Source organism: Ursus maritimus, unplaced genomic scaffold, assembly GCF_017311325.1.
Source record: "Ursus maritimus isolate PB19 unplaced genomic scaffold, ASM1731132v1 scaffold_24, whole genome shotgun sequence".
Lineage (NCBI taxonomy): Eukaryota > Metazoa > Chordata > Mammalia > Carnivora > Ursidae > Ursus > Ursus maritimus.
This window is the reverse complement of record NW_024424897.1, coordinates 3244016-3258749: the sequence shown is the minus strand read 5'-3', so window position 1 is coordinate 3258749 and position 14734 is coordinate 3244016.

Below are 14734 nucleotides of genomic sequence, written 5' to 3'. Positions count from 1 at the left end.
CTGGAGTGTCTGAACCCAGCAGCAGACTTTGAGATGCCAGTGATCTCTGGGTGGGAACAGGAGACTCAGACAGCCTGCTTGAGTCCCAGTTCTGAAAGTAAGTAGCCGCTCCTAAGTTAGTCTCTAAAGCCCCAATTAGAATGAAGGAAAAGTGAAGTCCTAGTTCTTCTGTTGCACTACCACATTTCAAGTGGTCAGGGGTCGCACGTGGCTACTGGCTACTGTACCGAATGCTGATACCAAACATTCCACGGTTGTAGAAAGGTCTATCGGATGATCCTGCTCTAAAGCTTTCCAGTCTATTTCCTTATCTGTAAAATGGGGAGAAAAGCACCCTAACTATTGCCCAAGGCTCAGTGAGATGGCAAACGGCCAAAGCATAGTGTGTCGTAAACAAAGCAGCCTCATGGTTTGGGCTCAAGCTGTCAGTGTGTTGGAAATGGACAGGAGCACCGGAAGGCCCCTGGAGAGTGGTAAGCCCAGAGGACACGTGCTCTTGGCCATGGACAATTCCGATGGGTCAAATGATGAGGTTTCCAGGAGAACCCAAAGCCCCCTTATCAATCAGCAGGTATGGTGGGCCGTGTCACTAATCTAGGAGTGAATGTAACAAAAAGAAGCAGATGCCACAGATGGAGACATGACAGGGCGTGGGGCACAAGCAATGGGGGTTGCTTCAGCAGAGGGCCAAGAGGGGCAGAGGTGCACCTAGGAGGCTGGCGGTGAGGGGCTGAGCCCTGTGGCTCCACACCATCTGGCTCTTGCTGTCCCGGAGAGGGGGCAGTGAGCCGGGCCAGGAGGTTTCATGGGGCGTGTCCACAGGGAGTCACTGAAGCCAAGAAAGCTTTGCTGGGCTGGCAAAAACCCACATATCAACTCAACAATAAAAACAAAACAAAACAAAAACCAAAACGGAACTTTGCACAGAGAGCACATTTTTGTGAGGGGAAGGGAACAAAACCCCAAAAACCTGACCTGGTGAATGGGTCTGAGCCCCCGAGCCTCTGCCTCATGCACAGACAAGGTGCAGAGGCCACATGGGGGAGGCCAAAACAAAAGAAACCCATGCGTCCTTGGGCATCTCTGGAAGCGGGCACTGGGCCAGCCACAGCCCGAGGCCCTCAGGACGAGCCATCCCAGCCTCCAGTTCTCCGATGCCCTTGGCTCCTTCTTCATCCATTCCCACACACCTCTGTTCTTCCTGAGACCCCACCTCTCTCTCCCCATCCTCTCCCAGTTTCTCATAAACATCCCCTCGCTTCCCGCAAAACGAAAACAAAAAGTGCCACGTAAAACCATCTTGATCCAATTCAGCTGTAAGTGGAGCAACAGAGGTGCCCCTAAGAAGTGTTTCCCTAATGAGGAGCCCTTCTTTCCACCCACGGCTACTCTCTCCTGTTTTCCAAGTTGGCATGGATCTGCCCTTTGTGGCTCCAAAGTCAAGGGGCCAAGAGAGGGAATGCTGGATAATTTTAAGGGGAATGCAGGGAGGTGTACGGAGTGGGAAAGTGGGAAGAGGGGAATCGGGGATATCTTGTTTCCTGCAGCACCGGGGATGGCTAGCTCTGCTGGCTACAGGAAATCAAGCTTCCCACCCTGGGCATGGTGGGGTTTTCAGGGGACTGTGAGCCCAACAAACACAGGCTCCAGAAGCCCTGGCTGCTGTCCCTGGTCCTGAACCTGCCTGCTGTCCCGACTCTGGGGGCACTGGTGATGTCCGTCCACCCTCTCCAGAGATTTCCATCATTTCCTAGAGCGTGTGCAATGTGTCTGCACGACGATCACATTTTTGCAGTTATAAGCTCCTCCCACCCCCTGGAGATGTCGGAGGTGGAACCCCTGTCCCTCCATGCTCCCTCCATGCTGTGCTCATATCTCTGCTTCCTCACCCCTTCCCACGTTTCCTTTCCCCCTACACTTTCTGACTCCACTGGAGGCCGGGGAGACTGACGGAGAGCCCGGGGCACACTCAGGCAAACTTCCTGAAAACTTTTCTTCAACTTTCAGCCCTCCTCTGCGCCTCGTCCCCGGCAGCAGACGACCCAGCTGCTCTGCTTCCAACCAACGCCACCGCCTCTCAACAGCAGTTGTCTCGTCCTCCTCCCCGGCCTGCTTCACTGAGCTGTCACAATCCTGGGGTGATGACACACGTCTCTGAAACATCAGCAGTCATTACTGGGAGAATGCCCTCGGTCCCCTGGGTGCTCTCGGAGGCACTGACAAGGCTTCCCTCCTGGCACAGGGGGTGCAGCGGCGCAGGGGCCAGATGGGGGAGGACTGTGGAGAGAGCAGCACAAACCCCGGGGTGCGTCTGGGGTGTGACGTGCTGCCCTCCTGCTGTCTGACCTACAGGGACCTTTGTCCCAGCAGGAGTGGGGAAGCCTGGGGATCAGAGCACTAGTGGAAGGAGAACCAGCCCCAGGAAAATGTTGGGGCTGCATCCAGGGTGCCACCTTCCTGCACAAAGACTGCAAATCCCTTTCGCTAGGGCAGAGCTGTGTAGATCACAAAGACTTTGCCAGCACCATCTCCAGTGATTCTCACACCCCCTGGAGAACGGTTATTAATAATTCAGTGCTGCACACGGGAAGAGTGAGGGCCAGGCAGGGGACCAGCCCAAGGTCTCCCACTTGAGCCCGCACATCAGACAGCTCCCACGCCCCACCTCCCACCCGTCGTTTCACCCTAGCCTTTGCCACGGCAGCCGGCTGTGTGTGGCTGTGCTGATAGTGCCTCCCCCCAGCACACTGCCCATCGTCCACTCCGCCCCAGCACCCTGCCCATCGTCCACTCCGCCCCAGCACACTGCCCATCATCCACTCCGCCCCAGCACACTGCCCATTGTCTACTCTCTGCTCCCGGGTCTTCTGTTGCTGCCATTTGGGATGACTGTAGGAGACATTCTGATGCAAGGGCAAACCTGGGAGTGCAGAGGGGTTAAGGCTGCGTAGAGTAATGCTTGACCAGAGGATAATGCTCCCTCTTCTACCCCTCAGGTGGATTAATTCCTGGCTCTTCGTCAGCTCCCTCTTGGGACCGCTCCGGTTGCCCACAGTGGTGATCAGCTCAACGACACGCCCTTGCATCGATCCTCCCTCTTTCCCTATTTATTATCCCCAGTGCCCCTCAGTCCTGCACACTTCCCAAAATACACTCCCTGCCGGTCAGCACTTCTCCCAGGGCCTGGTTTCTGGGGAGGGGGTGAGCTAAGGAAGTCCCGTAGGAAGGGATTCCAGACCTGGGTGGTCAAAATCAGACATTGCTGATGCCCCCCACCCAGCATGGGAAAACTGTGGAGATCAGACCCACAATCGAGACTAGACTGGAAGGAAGCAAGGGTGGAGCTCCCTCGCATACCCCTATCCAGTTCTCCCACAAGGACCAGACGAGTCACAGGGGAGGATGGGGAGCTAGCGTGCAGGTCTTTGGACCTGGAGGCAGCGTCTCCAAAGGCTACGAGTTTTGAGGAGGTCCCAGAGCAAGAGAGGCTCCGCAGCAGGTCCAAGAACACAGCACACACATTCCAATAGTGCTAGAGGAAGACTGCGGTGAACGAGGGTGTGGTGAGGCGTCTCTGGCTCATCTCCAAAGGAGAGACGAGCGCTGACTCCCAAGGGAGGTTAAGGCTGGCTGCCACCTTGAAGGGTCTGTGACGGACTGGGTACGAATCGGGGGTGTAAGAGGTGGACGGACTCACATACTTCTTGCGCCCCAGCCCACCACCCCTCAGCTCCCCTTTCTGCTCCAGCCTTTGCTCCAGCAATCAGGGGTCCCCAGGGGTCCCCTGATGGCCCCTGCCTGATGCATCTCAGGTCCCCCCCGGGCCCCCATCACGTGGGATGTCTGCAGGAAGCGACGTGGGAGCAAACGTGGAGGTACTTGCAAGTTCACACCCTGTGGCACAACCCTCCCAATGGGCTATGGGGGCCGGCGGTTCCAAGTCCCCTCCTGTGGACAGTTTGGAGGTGTGCCTCCCTGGCACCCCCAAGTCCTACGGGGGTTGAGCCCCCTGCCCTCTTGCCCCTGCACTCAACTCAATCATCTACCTGGATCCGCCTCCCTCCCCCCACCCCGTGTCACTTTTCCAGCCCCCTTTCCTTTGGATCACTTCCCAAAATAAGTCTCCTGCACACAACACCTTATCTCAAGCTCTGCTTCTGGGGGGAAAGATCTAGACTAAGGCAGCCAAGATTTGAAATCCAGCATTTCTCATCTCAAGAAAAAAGAGCCACACGACTTTTTTCTTCTCCAGTCTCCCTAATGGTATTAATTATTTAAAAATACTTGTTGGGTTAAAAGTACTTCTTACTATTATAATTAGTAGGGTTTTTTTTTAAATGAAGAAACAAGGGCCAAGTATGAATAAGATTATCACTGACGACTAGTGATCTTGCACTTTGGGGCTGGTATCACCCACGGTGACAGGCACAGAGTGAAAACCCTTCTCCATGTGTATTTAAGATTATTGCTGGATCTGAGAGGGCCCTCCGTTCACCCCCCACTCAGGGGTTAAGGCCAGAGTCCCTGGGTGCTGTGCCTCCTGGACACTCACCCCAGTGAGGCCTGATGGCTCCTGACACGGAGCCAGTTGGCATGCCTTGCAAGCTCAGCCAGGAAGCTGCCCAGGCCATTCCTGCTGACCGGGGCATGGCTGGGACCCTGGGCCAGTGTGCTGTGAGGTCAGCCCCTGCAAGGAGGGTGCTTTAGAGAAGCAAGATGCTCTGGAAGAAGGGCTTTTCTCACGGGCCTGCCTGGGCGCCTCTCGCTTGCAGCCTGGGGTCCTGAGCCAGGCACCCCCTTTGTAGGGGGATGTCTGTCCAGTGTCAGTGCTGCCCTCAAGGAGAGCTTCCTCCCAGTGTACGCCGGGGCCCCCAGGCACCCCCGTGTGCATGCTCTCGCTCTCTCTCCCTGTTCCTTCTCCTTTTCCAACTTCAGCTCCTTTAAATCTAGCCAGTCTTGTCCCTGCATCGAGGAAATGATGATTTATTTAGTTGTGCAATTAATCAACGTCTTGCCTCTCTCAGTAAACAATGTGGGCTACAAGTCAGAGGCGGGGGGAGCCCCGTCCGCGGGAGGCGGGGCGGCCGCGCTGCTGGGCTTGGTGTCCCCCCTTTGCTTTCATCCCCCCGCCTCCCTCCAGCCTCCGTCCTGCAGCTCCAGGGAAAGCCTTGTGACGGCAGCTCCAGAAAAGCTGCTCTAACTTCTGCCAGTGCAGCCGTAACCCGTGGGCGCAGTGCAGCCGAGGTGCTGCCTGACAGGCACGCTTCCCCATCTGCGGGGCCTGCTCTGTGGCTCTCGAGATGGGACTCGGGCCCAGCACCACAGCTCTGGTCCTTCCTGCCCCCCCGAACATCTCCGCCACACCCTCACCCATCAACGGCAGCCCAGCCAACAGCCAGGTGGTCCTAACCCCTGCCAACAGAGGGGAGCCTCAGGCCCAGCGGCACTCAGGGACTGGGCTGGGGTGGGGGGCGCCCGGAAGGGCAAGAGAAAGAGGCACCGGCTTCCCTTCGGTTGGGGTCTCCGACCACTGTCTGACTTCCATCTGTTTGGACAATTTCAGCCTCTAGCTGGTTCTTCTGCGTCGTCTTTGTCTGAAAGAATAGTCAGCTGTTGGCCTTCTCATGGGACGTCGGTCCCAGGTGAACAGAACTGGGCAGCCTTGGATGGGGGATGCCCGTTCCTGGTGCCCGAGTGAGAACCATCCCCAGCCACGTCCCCATGCTTGGGGCTGCTCATGCCCCTGCCCCTGCTGGCCCTGCTCCCACCTGCCACCAGATCAGATATCACCCTGCATCCCGGCTCGGGCTGCTCTCGGGCTGCATGGTCTTTCCCTTCTTCCTCCCAGGCCGCCCAGATGTGTCATGGGCCTCCTCCCTCTGCACTGGCGCCTTGCACCTGTGAGCGCGGGGACTGGCCCTATTCGTGTTCCCAGTGACGCACACAAGTGTCTGCGCTCCCTCTGCTCCACAAAGGTACAGCCTGGGGACACACAACCCAGGTGGTGTGTGTGGGGCTCACACTGCCCATAAAAGGACGGCATTTCCGCGGTGCAAGGAGGGTGCTTTAGAGAACCAGGCAGCAAACGGGACAGACGGACACGGCTGAGATAACCCCCACAGCACACGGGCCCAGGGACTTGGAGGGAGACTGTTTGGTTAACTTTTACTTATTTCCTCTAATTTTTTTTTTTTCAGAGTTAGACCCCTCATCCTCCTCACCTTAACCCCACCATCTCTATTTCTCTGGGGCCTCATCGGAGCTTTATCTCTATGTAATTATAATTTTTACCTGGTTGTAATCAGGTGTCCTACTTTTTCACTTAATGATATTTCAAAGACAGCTTCCCCGTATCGCGTCAGGTTTGAAGGTTACACAGTAGCCCACCGAGTGGCCGCTGTGTGACTCACGTAACTATTACCTGACTGCCGGACAGTAGGACCTAGCTGCTGGGGCTGCTTCTGCGGCTGTAAATGTCTCAGTACTTGGAGCTTTTTTCTTCGTTCGCGTTACTCCCCGAGGATCCGGTCCCTGGGGTGGGATTGCGGAGTCGAAGGGTCGGGTTACTCTGGTTTCATTCTGCCAGGTTGCCTTTCGGGAAGATGGGGCCGAGGCAGGTGACGCATGAACGTCCACCTGCCCTGTCGCCACACATCTCGTGCCCGGCTGGGTGCAGGGATGGAGAGAGGTGGCAGCACGCAGCCTCGGCTTCCAGACACCGAATTTCCGAGGTTACCGGGCCCTGAGCCGGGCCCTGTGGTCTTCAAACCAGCCCACATGCCCCACATGGTAGAGCAGAGGCGGGGCCCGCAGGGCTGGATGGAGGGTGTCCCAGGAAGGAGGTTTCCCCACAGGCAGAGTGAGATGTGCAGCGGGGCCACGCTGTCCGTGTCCCGTGGGGGCTGTGGCTTCGGGCACGTGGGAGGGACAGGGCAGAACCAACACTGACCCTGCCGAAACCGGCCTGGGCAGCATCTCCCCTCTCCTGAGAGCGGTGCAGGGGACACTGCACACCCAGCTGCCGACAAGCAACGTGTGGAGGAAGATAAATGGAGGGGTCCTTAATCCCAACTTCTTTCCATAATTAAGTTCTGAAATCACAAGGAGCAGAACCCTGGTTTTGGCTGAGCAGATGGGTGGGCTCCGGGTGAACGCTGGCATGGGGCCCCGGGGATGGGGGTGAGGGGGCATGCCGGCCCGGCCAGCAGCTCCGGAAGACCCCTGTGCGCCGTCCAGCCAGGAGGTGCTCTGTTCCTGGGGTCTGCTCCCAGGGGGCCTTCCGACACAGACACCGTGAAGTGAGAGTTCTCAGCCTCCGGCAGGCTGGGTCCTGGCCGCTCCCCAGTTCTGACTCCCCCTTGCCAGGATTTACTTCCACTCTCCTGCACAGCATCACCAGAGCCAGGGGCAGCTCGGGTGGCCAAGCTCGCCTTGAGAAGGCTCTGCAGCATTTGCCCAGTGCTCTGTGAAACCATGACATCCGCTCGTCCCCTTGCTCAGCACCTGCGTAGGACGCCCACGACGTACCAGGTTCACGGCTGGGCATGGGGATGCAGGACAGGGAGCTTCCTGGCCCGGCCGAGGAGGGCCTGGACACGCTGAAGCCCCGAGGCTCAGGTCCCCTGCACCTTCAGAGACAAGCAGCCAGCAGCCCTCCCTGCTTGGGTTCTGCCGCATTTTGGGAACTGACAAACACCAAAGCCCAGGGCCTCACCTGAAGATCCTCAACCACACTGGGCCGGAGGAGGGAGCTGGGGGAGGGGGCCGGGGTCTCTGTTCTCCGTCCTCCTCCGAGGAGCCTTCCAAGACTCTAGACTCCCTGGGCCACCCCCGCCTCAAGCTAGAGTGGGGGTCCTCTCAAGCCTGACTGAGGTTTGTCCCTACCTTCTCTTCTCGTACCCATTCCGCCCCAGTGGAGGAAGCCCACTCCCCACTGTGCCCCCCCCCTCCTCCCACCGGCTGTGCCTCCCTTCTCCCCTGCAGCCTGGCTTCTGCTCCCAATTTCTCCTTCCTGGAGGACCCCTACCTTTGTCACCCTGCTCTTGGAGGCCAGGTCTTGCCTCCTGCCCCAAGGCTCCCACTCCCTGCCCCATACTTGCCCACTCGCCTTGTTCCTCATTAGCTGCAGAGATTAGGTTTCTGAGCAACCTGCTTCTTTCAGCAGAAAACCCAGACACCCTCCTCCCCAGCCCTGCGGAGCATGGCTTTCATCGTGGCTGCCATCGTGGTCCTTACTTCTCGGCTCTGTAGGAACCATGAAGGTCTCCAGCACTCCCCAGTTCTTAGTAGTTTAGGAGGCTGGGAAGGGTGAGGATGGGACGGGGTTAGAAACAGGAGTGGGTCCCCCTGTCCCCAGCTCCCCGCCACTTCCTTGGGGCCTGGACATAGATGTCACCTCCACCTTGTTCCGGACAGGAACCCTTTAATGATGGAAAATGGATAGAGTCCCCCACTTCTCCTGTGAGCAGAGTAGGGCTGGCGGGGGTGCGGGGCAGGTAGGTGGGGTGCATCTCCCCACCGGTATCTCCCAGGGAGGGTGAAGGATGTGGGGAAGGGTGCGAGTTCATGGTCCAAGGGCCACCGGACTCAATCACACCAAGAACCTTTGTCTTTGCCCCTCAGTTCGGGCAGTCCCGTGTTACTTACCTGCACCCCCTCCCAGGGCCCTGTGTATAGCGATCGTCAGACGGGGCCGGACAAAATGGTGGCAGAAGCCCAGCAGCCCTTGCCTTGCCGTCTTTCCCCAGGAGCCTAAGGCCGGCGAGCGTGCCTGAGACTGGGGTCAGCACCCCTCAGAGCACAGCTCCCCTCCCTCCCCGGTTTATTCCTGCCCTGCTGTTTCCTGAGCTCTCTGAGTCCTTCCACAAGCGAGGGCGCTGAGCCTTCCCTGGCACTGCTGACCACTAGAGCCGCCCCACACGTGGGACATGGTATCCACATCGGACCTGGCGCTGCCAACAGGTGTTGACGGGCTGTGAGTGAGATCTCTCCTCCTGCCTCCCACCCCCCGCAGATGCAGCACTGGCACTTTAGTGCCCCGGGGGGTAGAAGGGCTGTTGGGGTCACAATCGGACTGTGTGGCACCCCCGGCACCCTAGCCCGGGCGTCTCCTCTTGCCTGTCTCCTCCCGCCCGTCCGCACCTGCCTGGGATTGGGAACTGTGGACAAGGGGGAAGCTTCCACATGGGGGCCGCCTGCATTGCACCAACCCACGCGATGCCACGGCCCCCAGACCAGCCCACACGATGCCATGGCACCCAGACCCGTTTCTGCTCTTGAAAGTGGCACTAGGGGCTGTCGGACGGATGGGCATCCTGAAGCCCCTCCGCGAACAAAGCCAGGGTCAGCCTGTGCCCCCGCAGCCCTGGCACATGGGAGGCACGTGAAGAAACGGAATCCAGGGGGCTGCATTTCTTCTCCAATGGCCTAAGGCAGAGCTCCCTTGGGGGCTCCTTGCCAGAGCTTTCCGAACCGGGTCTGGCCCCCGCCTGAGCGGCCTCTCCGGCGATGCTGGGGCCGTCTCCTATCCTGTTCTCCCTCGCCACTTGAAAATGCCTGCGCAGTTGTTGCTGGCGTGAACAAACGCTTTGCTTCATGGTTTTCATAAAACTAGACATCATTCTGTAGGTGCCTCATCCAGGAGCGCCCATCTCCTCATTAATTAGACAAGTCCCCTCTCCCACCACTGGCTGAGGGGAAAGGCGGCCAGCAGGTCTAGGCGACCCTGGGGCTCTCGGCCTTGACAAAATGAGCTAGAGGTGGCCAAGTCTTGAGCAAAGGGATTCAGACCCAGAGAATGCTGCTGCGGCCTGGCCCCAATGGCTGGAAGAAGAAGGAAAGGAGGGGAAGGGACCGAGGATAGCAAGCTGGGCAGGACAGGGAGCGCAGGGCTCTGTGAGGCACCTCCATGGGCCTGGGGGTGCTGAAGCTGTGTCCAGACCCCAGACCGGCTCGGGGTGGGTTTTCAGACTCCCGGGGGTGCCCATCCTGAACTGCCCAGCGGAGAAGAGGCCCGAGACCCCGGGCCCCCAGATCCCAGGCCTCAGGAAAGGAAGACACTAAATCCTCATTATAAGGCTTTTTAAATGCACAGACAGGATATTAGCGTTGAAACAGCTTCTATTACTCCAGGGCAAACTTTAAAAAACATAATATTTATAGAAAACCTCATTCAGCTCGCCCTGTTTGCTCTTTATTTCTCCTGCAATTACTGCTAATCTGCAGGGTTTTGCTTTGGCATCTCCGCCTGTTGCCAGTCAATTACAAAGCCACCCACTGGCATCCCCCACCCCCAGCCAGCCCCAGGCTGCAGGACTGAGCCCTGCTCCCAGTTCCCTCCTCCTCCTCTTCTTCCTGCACAGGAGCAAATGCCAGCCAGCCATCCAGGTGCTCACACACCCGGGGCCGGGCCTTTCTCCCAAGGCTACCTGTCTGACCACACGTCTGTCTGTCCGAGGAGCCCGCTTCGCTGAGGTCTGGCGGCTTCCGGCCGCCAATGTTCCTGGACCCTAAACTTGCACGTGGCCACCTGTGCACCTGTGAGCTGAGCCCAATAAGTCGGTCCCCTGCCTGCTCTGGGCCACAGCCCCATCAACCACCATGTCACACTGCTGCCGCCGCCGATGGACATGCCACCACCAACTTGCCCCCTTCCTCCCTCCTTCCACACCCCCTTCCTTCTTTTCTCCAACCATCCAGCCATCCAACCAGCCATCCGTTCATCTCCCAAGTGTTCGCTGAGCTCCCCCCGGCCCCCCACACAGCTAGAACAGCAGTGCAGACGCATCGCCTGCCCACACACAGTGCCCAGTCTGGGGGTGCCAAGCGTAAGAGAGGATTGAAGTTCAAGGCTTAAGGAAGACCTCGCGGGGGCCCCACCGGGTGCACAGGGTTGGATGTCACACGGGGACCAGGGAGAGGTGGGAGGGGAGACCCCGCAGGAGCACACGCCCTGAGGCCAGCAAGGGCAGGAAAGCCTTTGGGGGCAGAACTGGTTCCAGTCCTGGCTCCACCTGGGGCAGCTAAGTGATGCTGGACACCCCCTCAGCCTGCGTTTCCTCCTTGCACATCCTGTAGGATATGGGGGAGGAAGGCGGACCCAGGCCACCAGCGGCACGGGCCACACAGCAGGTGCGGACTCCGTCCCATAGCAGGGAAGCCAGAGATGCCCCCAAAGCAGGTGGTGGGCCTCTCTCACAGAGCAGTGGTGAACCTCACTGTGGGGCACCCCCCACGGCTGGGCCGGAAAGGCCAGGGGCTGCTGGACCCTTCTGCACCCAACCCCTGCTTTACCACGGCCGGGCCTCTGGCCCCAGCTCATCGTTGTCTCCCTTCACTGTGAACTGCGGGCTCCAACTTCACCAGCTCTAAAGTGGGAGCAACAGTAACTCCAAGGTCCCCTTGAACATTGTGCGCAGAGCACGGGAAGACGTGTGGTCAGCTGGGTGACCCTCAGCTCAGGGCCACCTGGGGATTCATGGGAGGGAAGGCTGCAGAGGACTTCAGAGGACACTCTGTGACCAGGCCCTGCTCTGCCCCTTGGAATCTAGCGCACAAGTTTCTGGAGCCCTGGACAAGTGGCAGTCACAATGTGGGCATCAGAAAAGACTGAGCAAGACCCAGTCAGAGTCCTGGAGGGAGCTGCTGGAGCAGGAGAGATGGCAGATAGCACCCTCGGACCAGTGCATGGGGGTGCAGAGGAAGGAACACCACCTTGCTGTGGGGTGGTCAAGGAAGGCTTCCTGGAGGAGGTGACATCTAAGCTACCTGGCTCTTGACATGCTGCAGCCCCTCCTGTCTCCCTCCCAGTAGGCTTATCCTGAAGGGAAGGGAGGAGCCAGCTGATGGGGGAGAATGATGGGGGACCTGATGGGTAGGGTGTTTTAGGAGGAACACACCCAGGGAGGGGGCAGCTCAGTGTGCCTGCACCACAGGGGTCATGGGAAGGTGGAGGAGCTGCAGGAGCTGAGGCTGGGACTAAGCAGGCCCCAATGGAAAGAACTTTGTGCTCCAGGCTAAGAAAGTTAGACTTGAGCCGCTGGGACAGAAGGGCATGATGGCGTGACCCTGGCAGCCAGGGTTGGAGGCTGGGCCTGGGGCAGGGAGGAAGGGGGCGGAGGGAAATGGCAGAGCCCATGGGGCTGGCTGGTACAGGGAGTGGGAGGGCCTCCTGCAGTCCGTAGGACAAAGAAGGAAAAGCTGGTCAGAAAAGAACTGAGCAGCTTTGGCTGGCTGAGTCTCAGGAGCTCGGGGACCTTAGGGGATGTGTGGGTCTGGGGCTGCCATGTCCCAAGTTGGGGTGGGGGGCGTGGCTCGAGGAGGCGGATCTAGGACAGGCGATTCCGTGCATGCCACCTGTGCCCACTGTTCTTTCCACAGCATCAGTCTCCAGCCTGGAGTGGAGCCTGGCTCGGGAAGATGAGATGGGGAGGCTCTCCCAGGCAGGCTTCACCGCTGTCCTAAAACGGCCTCAAAGATTCAGCGAGGGAACATTCCTGCACATCCCCAGGGACTGCCAGGGAGTGTGGGCGAGGACAGACAGCACCGGCGGAGGGAGGCGGTCCTGGGAGGCAAGACCCCAGAGGAGCTTGCAACCCCGTGGGAAACAGAGTGCCCACTCTGCCCCCACCCAGTGCCCTGGGAGCATCTCCGGCCCTTGCCAGGCTCCTAAGGGACTTCCAGGAGGCAGCTCACAAATGCCAGGCTGGTGCCGCCAAGAGTCGAGATGCAGAGAGGAATGTGTTCTGCCTGCACGTTCTGGGACAGTGTCACCTAGGCAGTGCCCCCTGAGGCTGGCCTTGAAGAAGGAGGAATTCGCAGAGCACACAGGAGCTTGGCTACTGGTGGGTGGGACAGCCAGGGCATTTTCAGCAGAGTGAAAGGCCTTTGCAAAGGATGGAGTCCTGGAGGCTCTGGGCACACCCTGACCCCAGTTCTGCTTGGACTGGGAGTGGGGTCCGCAGGACGCAGCAGAGCTTAGCCTGTGACTACTGCCGGGAGGCTGACCACAGTCGTTCTGGCTCCCAGTGGCCACTGCTCCTTTCTCAGTGGCTGCCTGGCCTCTCCTGCTGACTCCAGCTGCTCAGGGTGGGCTCCACAGCACCTGTTCCCAGGTAAGTCCCTCCCAGTTGGGGTCAGCCCTTGAGCGCTTTCCCTGGAGTTGGGGACAGGCTGTGGCCCTGGAGAACGAGGCTGCAGGACAGGCTGAGGGCCGCCGGGAAGAAGCACCAAGACGTGGGGAAGCCCACAGCCTGGGAAGTGCTCAGGCTGGGGCCACTGGGCTGGGCCCAGGGGAAATGTTCCCCTCAAAGGAAAGCACAAAATTCACATAGATTTCCAAACCATGTCCATGGGAGCCTGGAGGCCAATGACCGTGGGAAAAACACACACACATACACACACACACACAGGCACACACACGCACACAGGCACGCGCACACACCCGGCCTCTCCTTCCAGTTCAGCCCAGCTTAACTGAAGGATGCGTTTCTCCTCACCCTGCAGTGGGGGTGCTTCCTGCCTTGCCTCCCACTGCCCCTTTCCCAGGGCTGGCTGAGACCCCCCACCCCCCTCTGGCCTGTGCTACCGTCATTTCCTTTGCCAAAGTAAGGGCAAGGAGGGGCTGTGCTGGCTTGCGAGGCTTCCTCTCACCAGGGCCCCTAGGCTTCCTGGGTCCCCCCACCCCCTCTCTGAGAGCACTGGGGCTGTTGGCTGGGGGCTCACATTTATGTTCCCCATTATTCTTTCCAAGATCCAGTTTCCCTACCTGATTTTGTGGCTCAGGGAGGAGGGGAGGGAAGAAGGGAGTGGATAAGATGGGGGGTTGGGTGTGCTGGGTCTTGGGAGCCACCTGAATTTTGCCCTGGGGATTTGAGGAAGAGCCAGGCTGGGAAGCGGGGAGAGGGGGACAGATAGGTCACTCCATGCAGGGCATCAGAGTCTCTGCCCAGTCCCTCTCTGACCCCCCTGCCCCCACAGGCAGCACTTGGCAGGTGGGGACAGCCCTTAGCCCCGCACCCTGCTGGCTGGGGGGGTAGGGGGGAGGTATGGAGGGGGCACTTGCCGGCAGGGGGAGGGGGGCACTCTGCGCTTCCCCACATCTCAGCCCCAGGTCTGCGGGAGCCAAGAACGTGACTCCAAGAACGTGACTCCACTCGGCGGTCCACGCTTGGTACATACCCAAAAATACATCATCGCAGACCCCTGGCTCCAGGGCAGGCAGGCACGCAGAGGTGGGGAGGTGGGGAGGGGGCCCACCTGGCACTCAGGGGGCCCACCTGGCGCTCAGTTCAGCAGGCACTTGCCACTGGGTTAAGAAGTGCGGCTCTCCTCTCTGCTGCCCTGTCTCTCTGCTCTCTCTGCTCGCTCTACTCTACTCGCTGCCAGTCCTCTCCCTTCCCTCCTCTCCGGGTTTATTTCCCAGGGTGTTCAGCTCTGTGCTTGCCCTGGGGTCAGAGTTGAGCACCCCATGCAGGGGGGAGGCTTGCTCAGGGGTGGACGTGGACTCCCCCAGCCTGACAGGTCTGTGGGGCCCTGGGAGCGGAAGGGGGACTTGTCCTGAGGTTGGAGAAAAGGTGCACCCGCTGGGAGAGGGTAAAGTGCGGTGGCTATCTGGGGACTCTAGAAGGTCCCTCCAGCTTCATTGGGTGGGAAGGTGGGAGTCGGCAAAGGCAGGAGATGCGACCTGCCCCAGCCCCCAGCCCCAAGGCTGTAAGGCAGCGGGGGGGGGGGGGGG